The 13,206-nt window shown below is 36.2% G+C and overlaps 1 pseudogene; it reads left to right on the top strand.

The window, feature by feature from the left end:
- The first annotated feature begins 328 nt into the window (after window positions 1-328).
- On the top strand, window positions 329-12,769 carry LOC120344421 (uncharacterized; annotated as a pseudogene).
- The last annotated feature ends 437 nt before the right edge of the window (window positions 12,770-13,206 follow it).

Genomic DNA, 13,206 nt, shown 5'->3' with positions numbered 1-13,206 from the left:
TGTGAGAGCTACATCGGTATAGATATCGGCCATTTGCAAATAATTGCTAGAAAAAAAATTCGCCGTTGTTGAATTGTTTGACTACCCGAAAATGATATTTATGGATTCTCAAATGAAATGCAGAACTGGTATGTCGCAAAGCACCACATTGACAGTATTTTCTGAAGGTTTTGAATCTTCAGATACTCCTATACATTTTTTTAGTACATCAATTCAATCTTATCTCTGATTTCACATTTATGAAAACGACTTGGAATCGGAATGCTATAACTTTGTGAATGAAATTCTGGCCTATGTTCAAACTGAGCTATGTGTCGTACCGGTAAGTTTTTGTTTGTTTTATGATAAAACATGGTTGGCAAAAGTCGTATGTTGTTGGATTCGTTCAAATCAAAAGAATATTGAAAATTGTAGTTTCGTTTACCAAAAGCTTTGCAGCACAGTTCGAGCATGTTTCCTAATTCTAATTATGTACAAAAGTGTATAGCGCTCATGATTACGGCCTTGTACAGAAAATCATATTTTGACTAACATGTTGTTATTATTAGCGTCACATCCCCTCATTTTAAAACTGGTATGGTTAACAATATTAATATTCCGTGCTTCATTGTATTTAATTCTTATTTAAGAAATCAAGCGCATATTATTGGTATTCATATAAAATATAATGATTGGTTGAATAACTCGTTACTTATACCAGCGGTGTGCAACATTTTTCGCAGAGGGGCCTCCATTTCCGCACTTCCATTTAACATGGCTTTTTATTAGTTGCCCAAAATAGTGTCTTTTTGTTCTTGATCTTTTGGCATTATTGGGAGTTCTTGCAGAAATGATGAGGTAAAACACATAATATTCTGGAAACTGTTTTATTCAAATTTATTGTCACACGGAATTTAGACAAATTCAGTGAGAAATTTGCTGCTGGATTCTATCCCGACTACTTTTATCCAAATTTGTTTTAATTGAAATGCCAGCAATTCGATATCTATTTTCCAAGTCTTCGTCTTTCAGGCGGTTTCATGATGCTCATTTTAGAAAAAAAATCTTTCAGTCGAAAAGTAACATATTTGATGCTTTGACCTTTTTCAAATGTGAAAAGTTGTCTTGGTTGAGATGTTTTCGGTTAAAATCGCCACGGTTCATTTCTAAATAATTTGCTGTCAAATCTTATTCCAAATTAAATTTAGACAAAATCTACTGATAAGTGGGAACTGAAACTTATTTAACCTTTGTTTCTCTTAATATTGCAATTTTTTCAAATTGCTAATTGCCTATTCTTCGCTCGCTGCTCAGTAAGTGACAGCTTTGTGAATCGCGTTGTTCGCTTCGCTGTTAGGACATTGTAACGTCATAGATGATAAATTGGACTCGGATATGAGCTTTGGAACGCAAAGAGAACCAGATTGAACTAAATTAAAAACTCGATTCGGTGAACGCACACCATTCATAATTGACTCTTCTCCGCGGGCCGTACTTTGCATACCTCTGGTTTATATTATTATTGATTATGGCAGTGCTTCCCAACACGAGTCCGCGGTGTCAAATGAGTCCGCGGAGCGGTTGAATGAGTCCGCAACGAGCCAGAAATTTACTGCGGGCCGCAAACGTTTTTGCGAAACTTAACTATCAGCCAAGTTACGATTCACGTTAGAATTTACACAAAACATAAAGAGCAAGTTTATTCACATAACATTAATCGTGTCAATAAATAATGGTTACTGAGTAGTGCTGGGCATATATTCGAATATTCTACGATTAGAATAGCAATTACTATTCGAAAATTGGTAGGTCACTTGCGCGTCGCTTAATCAAACGATTGGATTTCACAACTCACTTGGCGGATTTCCGACGAAAACACGAGTCTGCACCTACACTGGCTCGATCTAACTTTGTGGGCTTAGCACCAACCACAGACGACAAAACTGTTGGATCTATTTTGTTCCCTCCATAAAGGTTGTTACCGATGCTGGGGAAAGCTTGTACATGCTTTGTCTCAGCGGAAAATTTTTTATTCCCCTCAATGTTGGTTAGTCTAACGATATGGCAACAAACACCAGTAGTTCTGATGAATATGTAACAATTTTTAAACCATGTTTATCACTATAACATCATTGGTCTTGTAATTTTATGTGGTATGTATTCGATCATAATACCTCAATAAACCTGTTGAAGCTAACCTTTCAATAGTATATTTGCACCCATCTTACTGAGCTAATAAATCTGTGTTTCTATGACACAACATAAACTTAAGTGTCCTCGCCGTGCCTAGCATGTACAAATTGCATCAGAGACTTGGTGACTATCCAGCGACACCACTATTTGAAGATGATGTGGTGGCAGAGACTATTAGTCTATGAACCATGGGATACGGTACCGGTAGTCACGCAGGTCTCCCAGTCCTCTGACATTCTTCAACTATATATGTTCAAGTATCACCTTTCAATGAAAAGTTTTGTATCCTTCTCCAGCTGGTGAAAAGAAAAATTATTGAAGAACCAAGTCATAGAAAAAGCATCCCTGAGTGATTCCATTTTTGTATGTTAAATAAGCTTTTGGAACTAAGTTATGTACGGTAACGGCAATGTGAAGGCGGAATAACGTTAATAATAGATCACTTGACAATATGGTATAACTTTAGAAGCACGAAAATACCGCCATCACCAGTGAAATGCCATTCGAAGGCCTTTAAAACGAGCAACGTACCAGTTTATCGCCCTACACAAGTCTGAATATTCGCAATGTTTGTCTGAGCGACCAAAATCAAAACAATAAAGATCGGATAAAGGTCCATTGGTTCTTTACACAGAGTACGATTGCAATAAACGTACCTTGAGTACGCAAAGGTTTTCGCCGGTGAGAAAATGGTCCGTGAACAGAAAAGGTTGGGAAACGCTGGATTATGGACACGCAGATGGAAAGGAATAACTTTAGTGATCAGAATGAAATTTAGGTTACAAGCTTTAGCAGACATGTTGAGAATATCAGACTGAAATTTATGAATACTATAAGCGCCACGCTTTTCAAATGCATAGAGGCAAATTGTGGTATCCGTTACCTTGCGCACGAAGTATGCGATGAAAATATTTAGTGTAAATCGTAGATTCGGGCAGTTAATATACTATACGTGGCCATAAATAAAAATATTTTGTATTTATTTCCGTTAAAAGCACCAAATTATGGACCTAATTCAAAAAATTATGAAATTGTTGGCTAAATTTAATTGCCTGTGCTCTTGATTGTTTGGTTATAGAGGCATTCGTCTGGGTGATAATTCGATGTTTATTTGAGATAAATAGGCTTGGTATGGATTTGCATCGAAAATGATGCAATGAATTACTTTTTAAGACTAGGTAGGTGGTTTTGGCATGAATAAAATGTACGAATTTGCCAGTTGTGACCTACTAAACTACGATGTATGAATTTAACTTGCTTATACTTCTTGGTAAAAGGTGGCAGTTTGTAAATTATTTCAAATTTATTGTTAAAAGTGGGTTATCACGCGAACATTTTTGTGGAAGATTTGATTCTATATAATTTTTTGAGATCTTTGACGTTTACCGCTTGCATGAAGTGGACCTAGTTTTCTACTTCTGAATTTTTAAAAACCACTTCAGAAAAAATCGACCGCAGTTCGGAAACGGCCTTTGATGACGTAGTAGTGAGAACTCATTCCAGATCTTACCTTTGACCTCTTAATAAATTGTGTAGAATCAGATTTGCTACAGAAACGTTTGCGTGATAACCGACTTTTAGCGAAAACTTCATTCAATCTCGACTCTCCCTCGGGTCTGATGTTCACATAACACAAATCTTGTTCGCCTGTAAAGGTTAGAAAATGAAGACAAATGCAGCGTATAATAGCCACGTGGAAACTTGTGCTGAAAATAAACTTCATGTTTGCGAGCAGCGTGGGAAGTCTTTCAAGACAGAAAGACATTTTCGGTTGCATACGAAAGGTCACATAGAAGAGGAAGTCAATGTTTGTGCTTTTTGTGGGAAATGTTTTACAACGTCCGGCAATTTAAAGGTTCATGAGCGAATTCACACAGGAGTAAAATGCAAATCTTGTGGAAAATGTTTTACGAGTGCATCATATTTGAATATTCATACCCGAATTCACACCAGCGAGAAGCCATTCACTTGTAAACATTGTGGGAAATGTTATACAAGGTCGGGTAATTTAAAGGAACATGAAAAATCGCATACAGGAATCAAACCTTATGCATGCAAATCCTGTGGAAAATGCTTTACAAGAGTCAACACTTTGAATGTTCACAACCGAATCCACACCGGGGAGAAGCTGTTCACTTGTAAGCATTGCGGAAAAAATTCTACAACGCCGCATAATGCAAGAGTTCATGAAAAAACGCACACAGGAATCAAACCACATAAATGCAAATCCTGTGGAAAATGCTTTGCAAGAGTCCACACTTTGAATGTTCACAACCGAATTCACACCGGGGTGAAGCCGTTTGATTGTCAACATTGTGGAAAATCTTTTACAACGTCGGGTAGTTTGAAGGTACACGAGAGAATCCACACAGAAATTAAACCATATAAATGCAAATCCTGTGGAAAACGTTTCACGAAAGCCTCACATTTGACTAGGCATACCCGAACTCACACCGGGGAAAAGCCATATGATTGTAAACATTGCGGAAAATGTTTTTCCACAAGTGGAAATTTGAAAAATCACATCTTAATTCACACTGAAGAAAAACCATTCACTTGTGAGCATTGCGGAAAATGCTTTACAGACAGTGGGAGTTTGAAAAGACATATCCGAATCCACACCGGCGAAAAACCTTATGCTTGTGAACATTGCCGAAAATGTTTCAGAACGTCGAGTAATAAGAATAAACATGCACTAACTCATACTAAATCAGTAAATACGAAATAATTTGCTAGTAAGTTTCAGTCACAAAAAATTAATATAAAGAGACACCTGATAATGGAGTTGACATCGCATTCCCGTTTTGATTTTTGGGAAAGATGATGAAATAAATATGAAAGTAATTTGAGACAAACAAATTATTGCGACTCAGAGAAAAAAATATTGGCAATTTAATGAAGTGAACTCAACCCATAGATCAATAAAAACCCTCAAATTTGATAGCTTTTACTCGCATTAATAGCATATGACGATTTAAAAACGCGTACATGTCTTGAATTTAATAAGTTTCGTATACCGAATTTGACACTCAAAAACACCAATTCGAATTATCATTCCTAATTCGTAAAATAATTATAATAGTGTGGTTGATTGCATTTTCGACGGATATTCCTTTAACTTTTTTTCCTAACAATCTGCCATTTATACTCGTTAAACATTGAAACAGTACTTCGTTGGAACGTATGTTTAATCGCATTTGTTTGGGACTTATTTTTCGTTGTCGCTGCTTAAAGACCTTTCGAGGTACCTCGCCACTCCTGTCACACAATTTAACTTGGTCTTTTTTGTTTGCTTTATATTTACCTCGTGATGTAACTATATTATATTAACAAATAAATGATGACTGATTGAATGTTTTGATTTGTGGGATTGGATATTATTAGTACGTTCATTGATTTCAAAGCTTACTTGTGCTGGTGATTTTCAACTTTTGCAAGAATTATAATACAGTGGAAACATACAGATTCCTTTCTTGTGTTATGTCGTATTTTTTGCATAGGTTCATTTCGCGGCAAAATTGGGCGAAGGCGCGCTTTGTTGTCCGTTATTTCATGGAAAGTCAATTGTCTGCCTAATCAAACATCTGCAAAATAGAATTGAGCAAGATGAAATCACGCAACCTTTAAGAAATAATTCCGCAGTTTTCTATTGCTTCGAAGATTAATTCAAAGCTTTATAAACCAACCGTAGAGTTTAATACAATGAAATCACGCGACTGAATGAAAAATCATCAAATTCAAAATCATTAAAAATCGAGCATTGCCTGGCGCTTTCCCCGTCATTATCACCACAGCAATCGCGTGTCCGGTTCTTATTTTTTTCACTAGCTTTAGTTATGAACGCCAAGTCAATTCAACAAAGTCGCCTTATTGGTCTTCGATTAGATGGCTTCATATTATAAGTGAAAGATCACTTATGCGCACTAGACAAATTTCCGTTTCAATGTAAATCAGACCAGCGAAACAATATCCAGCAATCGCCGGTCCCCAATGACCGATATGACCAGCTTTGAAGACAAAATTGATAAGATATGAAATATTACTTGGACGTCCATTTTCTGTCATCTTTGACCTTAAATTTTTGAGAGTCTTAAATTTGTGAGAGTCATCTTTGACTATGAGAGGCGCTAGGACCTAGGTTAAGCCAACTGTTAACAATGACGCCATAGAACGAGATAATTTTAATAAAAAAGTTAGTTACAAGAAGATAGGTAGGTATACGCTAACTATCCAATTTGATTGATAGTACGCTGAATTTAAAAACACTTTAAGAAACTCAAGTCTGTACACAAGAAAACCCGACATCACAACACACGTCCCTCGTCGCGAAAGGTGATGGTGACATGGTCAAATTACTGATGAATGAATAAATAGGTTAAATCATCAGGTCCGCCGTATCTTATGAACTGTAGTGTTACGACTGTTTCAAAATTGCAAGTCGTATTGTCTTATAAAACGGTACTTGTCGCGAAAAAGCCGCGCTAGTTGTAATTATTTCGTCACAGAAATAGGCACACTAGCGTGTCTAATGTATGTTGATATGTGTCCTAAATATAACTTTAACCGGCGTACGATATCTTCATTACTTATCGATTTTAATTGGTAAGTATGTTGATTGGTAGGTATTTGTCTGTCTGTCTGTTAGATGCACGCGATATCTCACAAAAGGAGGTTGAATCTGCTCCAGATTTTGCATGTGCATTCATCATATGTAAGACCAGAAGCCTATTGATTTTGGATGAATTGTGTCGTATAATTAGCGAGTTATTAATTAATTAGTGATGGGACACAAGGTGTCACTATGGAGTGAGAGCGCTGTTTTGGGGGATCCCCTAACCTTTGATCGATAAGTCTTCGGTCTCTGACCGATATTCTCGTTATCTCTTTGGTCTTCTTCTCGTTGTTCGGGTATGTACTACTATGTATGCGCTCGCCCCCAGTAGACAATAGATGACGGCAGACAAACGACAATTCTTCTTTCGACAACATCAAGGTTGTACTACAAGACTACATCTTGCAAGACTACCTAGTACTACAGCGAAAGCTAACGTTATATACAGACTTTCAACGATAATTATGTCTCTCCCAGGATTCCAACACAATCATATTTTTAAAGCCTTGTATAAGGTTTTGATCTATAAATCGATATACCGAGGATAACAACGGTCAATCCAATTATTTTCTGGTTGACATCTGCTCTTCTAATTAAAATGGGCTTTATATTGATGTTATTTTCAAATTGGACAAATTTGGTCAATACTAATATTCAGCCTTTTTCTTAGCTTTTAGAAATGTTCGTCAAAATTACTAATCTCTCCCTATATATATCTAAAATTCATAGGCAACTACGGATGTTAGCAAAACGTCGATAGGTAGATGCCCAATGCCACTTATCTACATCAAACTTCGATAAACCGCGAATAAAGCGCGACGGCACGATTGGGGGTTCAGGGCGCGTTGAAACGCCCGGAGAAAATTTTGAAACTTAGGCACGAAAATAATCTGCAAAATTGATTTTAGATACACATAGCATCCCAGTTTGTTATGTAATAAAATTAAAAATATTAATAGTTAGGTGATAGAATACCCGAGGAATAAATAACAAGCACGACCTGATAGTGACTAATTAAGTTGCTGAACTAGCATGCGGTCCCGTAGAAATGGCTACTCGTGAGTTGTTTTGTTACACAAAAAACATCCCCAGTTCACATGTATAAAAAAAAACGAATAACGCATTCAAAAAATTGTCTGTCAGTCTGAACCGAAGTTTTGATTTGTTAGGTTCATAATTGTGTTGTTTTGAAGACTGATGCTGGAAAACTTATATTTTATATCAGTAGAAATGACTTCCAAAACTTCCCCTTCAATAAACGATGTTGCCGGCTACAATGCAACTGGCCAATAACGTAGATTCACTTTCATTTAATATTTATTTGAACATGCGGGTTTGACGTTTGTATGAATTAAATTTTGAAATACACGCTTCGTCTTATAATGACGGCTAATGTTGTATTCTTTCAGAACTGGAATATTTTGTTGACCAGGGAGACAAATCGCTGAAGTTTGACTCCAACCAATATAGAAACGAGAATATCGATCGGAAGTTAGGGAATCCCCCAAAACAGAAACTGCGGTTTCGAATTCGATTCATCTGCTCTCACTCCATAGCGAAACCGTGTGTAACATCACTAATTAATTAATAACTCACTAATTATACGACATAATTGATTCTGGTCCGAGATATGATGAATGCATGTGCAAAACTTGGAGCAGATTCAACCTCGCGTTCGTGAGATATCGCGTAACATACGAAAGTGTCTAACAGACAGACAGACAGACGAATACCTATCAACATACTTACCGATCAAGTTCGATAAGTAATAAGAACGCTGCCATTCATCTAAAAACATTCATCTGTTTTCATTGTCTAGTTTTCGTTTTGTGACATCTTCAAGGTTTCTTAATATACGGCTGATACTTAAAATACTGTCGTAGGCCTATGTAATTCTAATGCTGGTACGTATACAAAATATACCGATGTAATTGAGTTGTTACGAAATACTCGTGCTTGAACTGCGATAATGGTGTAACAATTGGCGGTATCTGAAACGCAAACACAAAAAGTGTTAAACGTATTAGTATTTATTTGCAGTTCAAAGTTCAACCGTTTGAATATTTCACTTAAGTTCGGTGGGCCATTTTAGGTCGTTACGCGGGCCGTAATTGGCCCGCGGTTTGGTAACCCCTGATCTACACTGATAACTATGCCATATTCTATATATTTAAATACAATTATACCTGAGTTGGGAATTACAGTGTGGAATCGCACATCAAAATTAGGGGAGGGGGTGTTCACCCCCTATAGGGGGTGTAGGGAAATCACCGACTGCAACACCAAGAGTTTACTCCTAAGTATGTAACTCGTGACTCTGTGGAAATTTTGTTCGATGTTGTTATTGCAAACACAATAACAGTTCTGCGAAATAGGAAAAAAAACTTTAATGTCCACAGCGGCCCATGATTACTTGAAAAAAGAATTGGCAAAAATTATTGTTTAATTATGTTGATGTGTCGGCCGGGAAATAATCGCGCCGGATTTCCAAACAATCCAATGCCTTTGGTCGCTCGTAACAAACTCACAGTACTTTTAAGCCAGTTTGCTGTGAATGGGAGGTACGACAGTACGGCTCAAAAGTTGATCGAGGCAGGTTGAGATACTGCAAGTGATAAGAGTGTGCATGGCTATCTTCCCAAGATGACAATGGTTACATTGTAAAAATTACTTCAAAATTATTATTTATATTTTCAGGTAATATAGTACATTCGAAGCGAACTCAATATACTTTAATATTAATATTTGAATGTTTCATTCTGGACTATATTTTTGGCTTCCACTGCAGTAAAGCAGTAAAGGCATTAAGTGCAAACGAGAGACCGAAGGTTAGGAGATCCCCCAAAACAGCGCTCTTACCCCAGAGTGACACTGTGTGTCCCAGCACTAATTAATTGATAACTCGCTAATTATACGACATAATTTATCCACAATCAATGGGCTTTTGGTCCGAGCTATGATGAATGCACATGCAAAATTTGGAACAGATTCAACCTCGCTTTCGTGAGATATCGCGTGCATCTAACAGTCAGACAAACATACAAATACCTATCGATAAGTAATAATAGCTGAATTCACATAGGGCAGTTTTAAATAACTTAATCTCTTCCACGCCTTTTATCGTGCATGGGACTATGTTGAAGTCGCATGCGAGTACAGTCCGGATATGACACAGGAAATTATACTACATACCGAATGGTTCCAAATTTCAAACGGTTGAGTGAAGCGAAGGCTTGACGCGGTGTCGCTGGTTAAAACGCAGTGAAACGAACGTTTTATTTTTCATAATCACGCGGTATCGCTAGGTAAGCATGCAGGTAAACTGCGTGGAATGTGTATAAAGATATTAAGTGTAATTCGGGATATAAACTTAGTTTAGTTAATGGCGAGAAAGTGGGGAAACTACATTGATATAGATATCGGTCAATGATCTACTTTCAGAATCGGGTTGAGTTTATTGTTTAACTAAACTACCTTGGTTTGTGGTTTTGGTCTGCGTTTAATTGTTTGGTTGTATCAATCAATTTCGTAAGAAATTGTTCAATTTTTCACTTTGTCGAAATATATTCACCCTGGCTTAAATGCATAAAACATAAATGCGCTAGCTATAATAATGGGAATTGGCAAAATACAGCACATTTTAGTTAAGATATGGGCGTTTAAAACTTTTGTCCGAAGTTAGGAACTGTCCGACGTTCGGCGATTCGACGGCAGTTGCGAGCTCCTCTACTACAATGTATTACCGCATGTGATGAAATTGAATCAGCGCCACCTGATGTGGCCAACGTGCCACCATTGCCAAGCGAAGATGTTAATTGTCACGTGACAAAGCAATTCTTGGATTTTATTTGGTTAGCGATTAGCGTGCGTTTGCATGATTGCTGCTTGTTGTTGTTATATTTTTAGTATAGTAGTGATGGATTATATGGAATATTATATCTGATGGAATTATCTCGATATTACTGGTATATATGTTTGTTCACTTACGGTACACAATATATCTTTATTTATATTTAATTTATTTATTATTTACATATTGAATAATCCACATTGTGGATCCATTTAAAAAAAAAAAAAAAAAAAGTATAGTAGTGATGTTTATGTTAATAAAATACTAGAAAACGGATTAAATGAGTTTTCCTTGGATGTTTTCATTACACTTTAGCTTCCTTATACCCCTTATTAACAGATGACAGTGTATCGCTCTAAATTTAGTTATTTCGATCTATACATTAAAATTCAAAAAGTAAATAATTACTCTGAATTTCTTCAGGTTATCATCTACTGTATATCTTGTCTGACTGTAAAAAAGTCGCAAAATGAAAACCATCTCTACAACGTTTGAGAGCCACAAGGAAACCTAATCAAAATAAATTACATGTTTGCAAACATTGTGGGAAGTCTTTTAAGGCAAAAAAGGATTTACAAATACATACAAGAGTGCATACCGGAGAAAAAACCTATGCTTGCGATTTGTGAGGAAAATGTTTTATGCCGTCAACTAACTTGAGTGTTCATATGCGAATCCACACAGGAATGAAACCATATACATGCAAATTTTGCCGGAAATGTTTCACATCAAATGGCGATTTGAAAAGACACATTTTAACTCACACCGGAAAAAAATCATTCACTTGTAAACATTGTGGAAAATGTTTCAGACAGGGTGGACATTTGAAAAGACATATTTTATCTCACACCGGAGAAAAACCATCCACTTGTAAACATTGTGGAAAATGTTTTGCAGAAAGTGGAACTTTGAAAAGTCATATTTTATCCCACAGCGGAGAAAAACCATTCATTTGTGAACATTGCGGAAAGTGTTTCAGCCAGAGTGGAACTTTGAAAAGACATATTTTAATTCACACCGGGCAAAAACCATTCACTTGTAAATATTGCGGAAAATGTTTTACCGAAAGTGGACATTTGAATAGACATATTCTAACTCACACCGGCGAAAAACCATTCACTTGTGAACATTGCAGAAAATGTTTCACAGATAGTGGAAATTTGAAAAGACATATTTTATCTCACACCGGAGAAAAACCATTCACTTGTAAACATTGTGGAAAATGTTTTGCAGATAGTGGAACTTTGAAAGGTCATATTTTATCCCACAGCGGAGAAAAACCATTCATTTGTGAACATTGTGGAAAGTGTTTCAGCCAGAGTAGAACTTTGAAAAGACATATTTTAATTCACACCGGCGAAAAACCATTCACTTGTAAACATTGCAGAAAATGTTTCACAGATAGTGGAAATTTGAAAAGTCATATTTTAACTCACATCAGGGAAAAACCATTCACCTGTGAATATTGCAGAAAATGTTTCAGCCAGAGTGGAAATTTGAAAAGACATATTTTATCTCACACCGGAGAAAAACCATTCACCTGTAAACACTGTGGGAAATGTTTTGCAGACAGTGGAAGTTTGAAAACACATATCCGAATCCACACCGGCGAAAAACCTTATGCTTGCGAACATTGCGAAAAATGTTTTACTCAAAGTGGGAATTTGAAAAGACATACTTCAATTCACACAGGAGAAAAACCTTATGCTTGTGAACATTGCGGGAAATGTTTTATAACGTGGAGTAATATGAATAAACATACACTAATTCATACTAAATCATTAAACACGAAATAATTTGCTAGCAAGGTTTAGTCACAAAACGAAATTTAAATGGACACCTGATAAAGGGAAATAACCATGCTGGGAAAACATGATAGAATAAATATAAATTATTGCGACTCAAAGTGAACCCAACTAATGTATCAAAACAAACCCTCAAATTTGATAGCTTTCACATGCCATCACCTTTTATTCATTAATCCATAAATTTGCCGTTTTTTGTGAAAAAATTTCCAAGCGTTCCTTCTTCATGCATCAGTATTTTTTTGTTGAAGACGTATTTTTGTGCTTGTTGACTCATGATGATGATTTCAAAATTGGATTTGTAAATATACAAAGCTCCTGTGTCACCTATATCAGTATTTGTTTGAGTTGGTGGGGTTTATCATGGTTAACTTGCAAGAACGTTTTCAGCTTTATGAATCAACGGTATAACATGATAAAGTCGTAACGGCAGAGCATGGAACATAATGATGATTTTAACTCGTTTTTTTTGTCTTGGATTTATCTTATTGAAATAACACGATTTCAAACAGGCAGTTTTGACTTTAATCAAAGGTTTTCTCGTATGTCATGAAATGTAATGCTGATTACGGAGAATAGATTAATGTTAGAGGCAACACGGGTTGTCAAAGCTTTAGCATTGAAAGAGCCATTTGGCTCTACTCGAAGGCGCAACGTAAAACTCCCGGAAAACCACTTATAACAGAATAATGTAGTTCTTTCTCAGAAGAATTCATATGAATAATGCAATAATTCAGTCCATGGCAAAATGAAAAAAAAAAAAAAAA

Source organism: Styela clava, chromosome 5 (genome assembly GCF_964204865.1).
Source record: "Styela clava chromosome 5, kaStyClav1.hap1.2, whole genome shotgun sequence".
NCBI lineage: Eukaryota > Metazoa > Chordata > Ascidiacea > Stolidobranchia > Styelidae > Styela > Styela clava.
The sequence above is the reverse complement of the archived record's forward strand: the minus strand, read 5'-3'. Positions and strand labels throughout refer to the sequence as shown.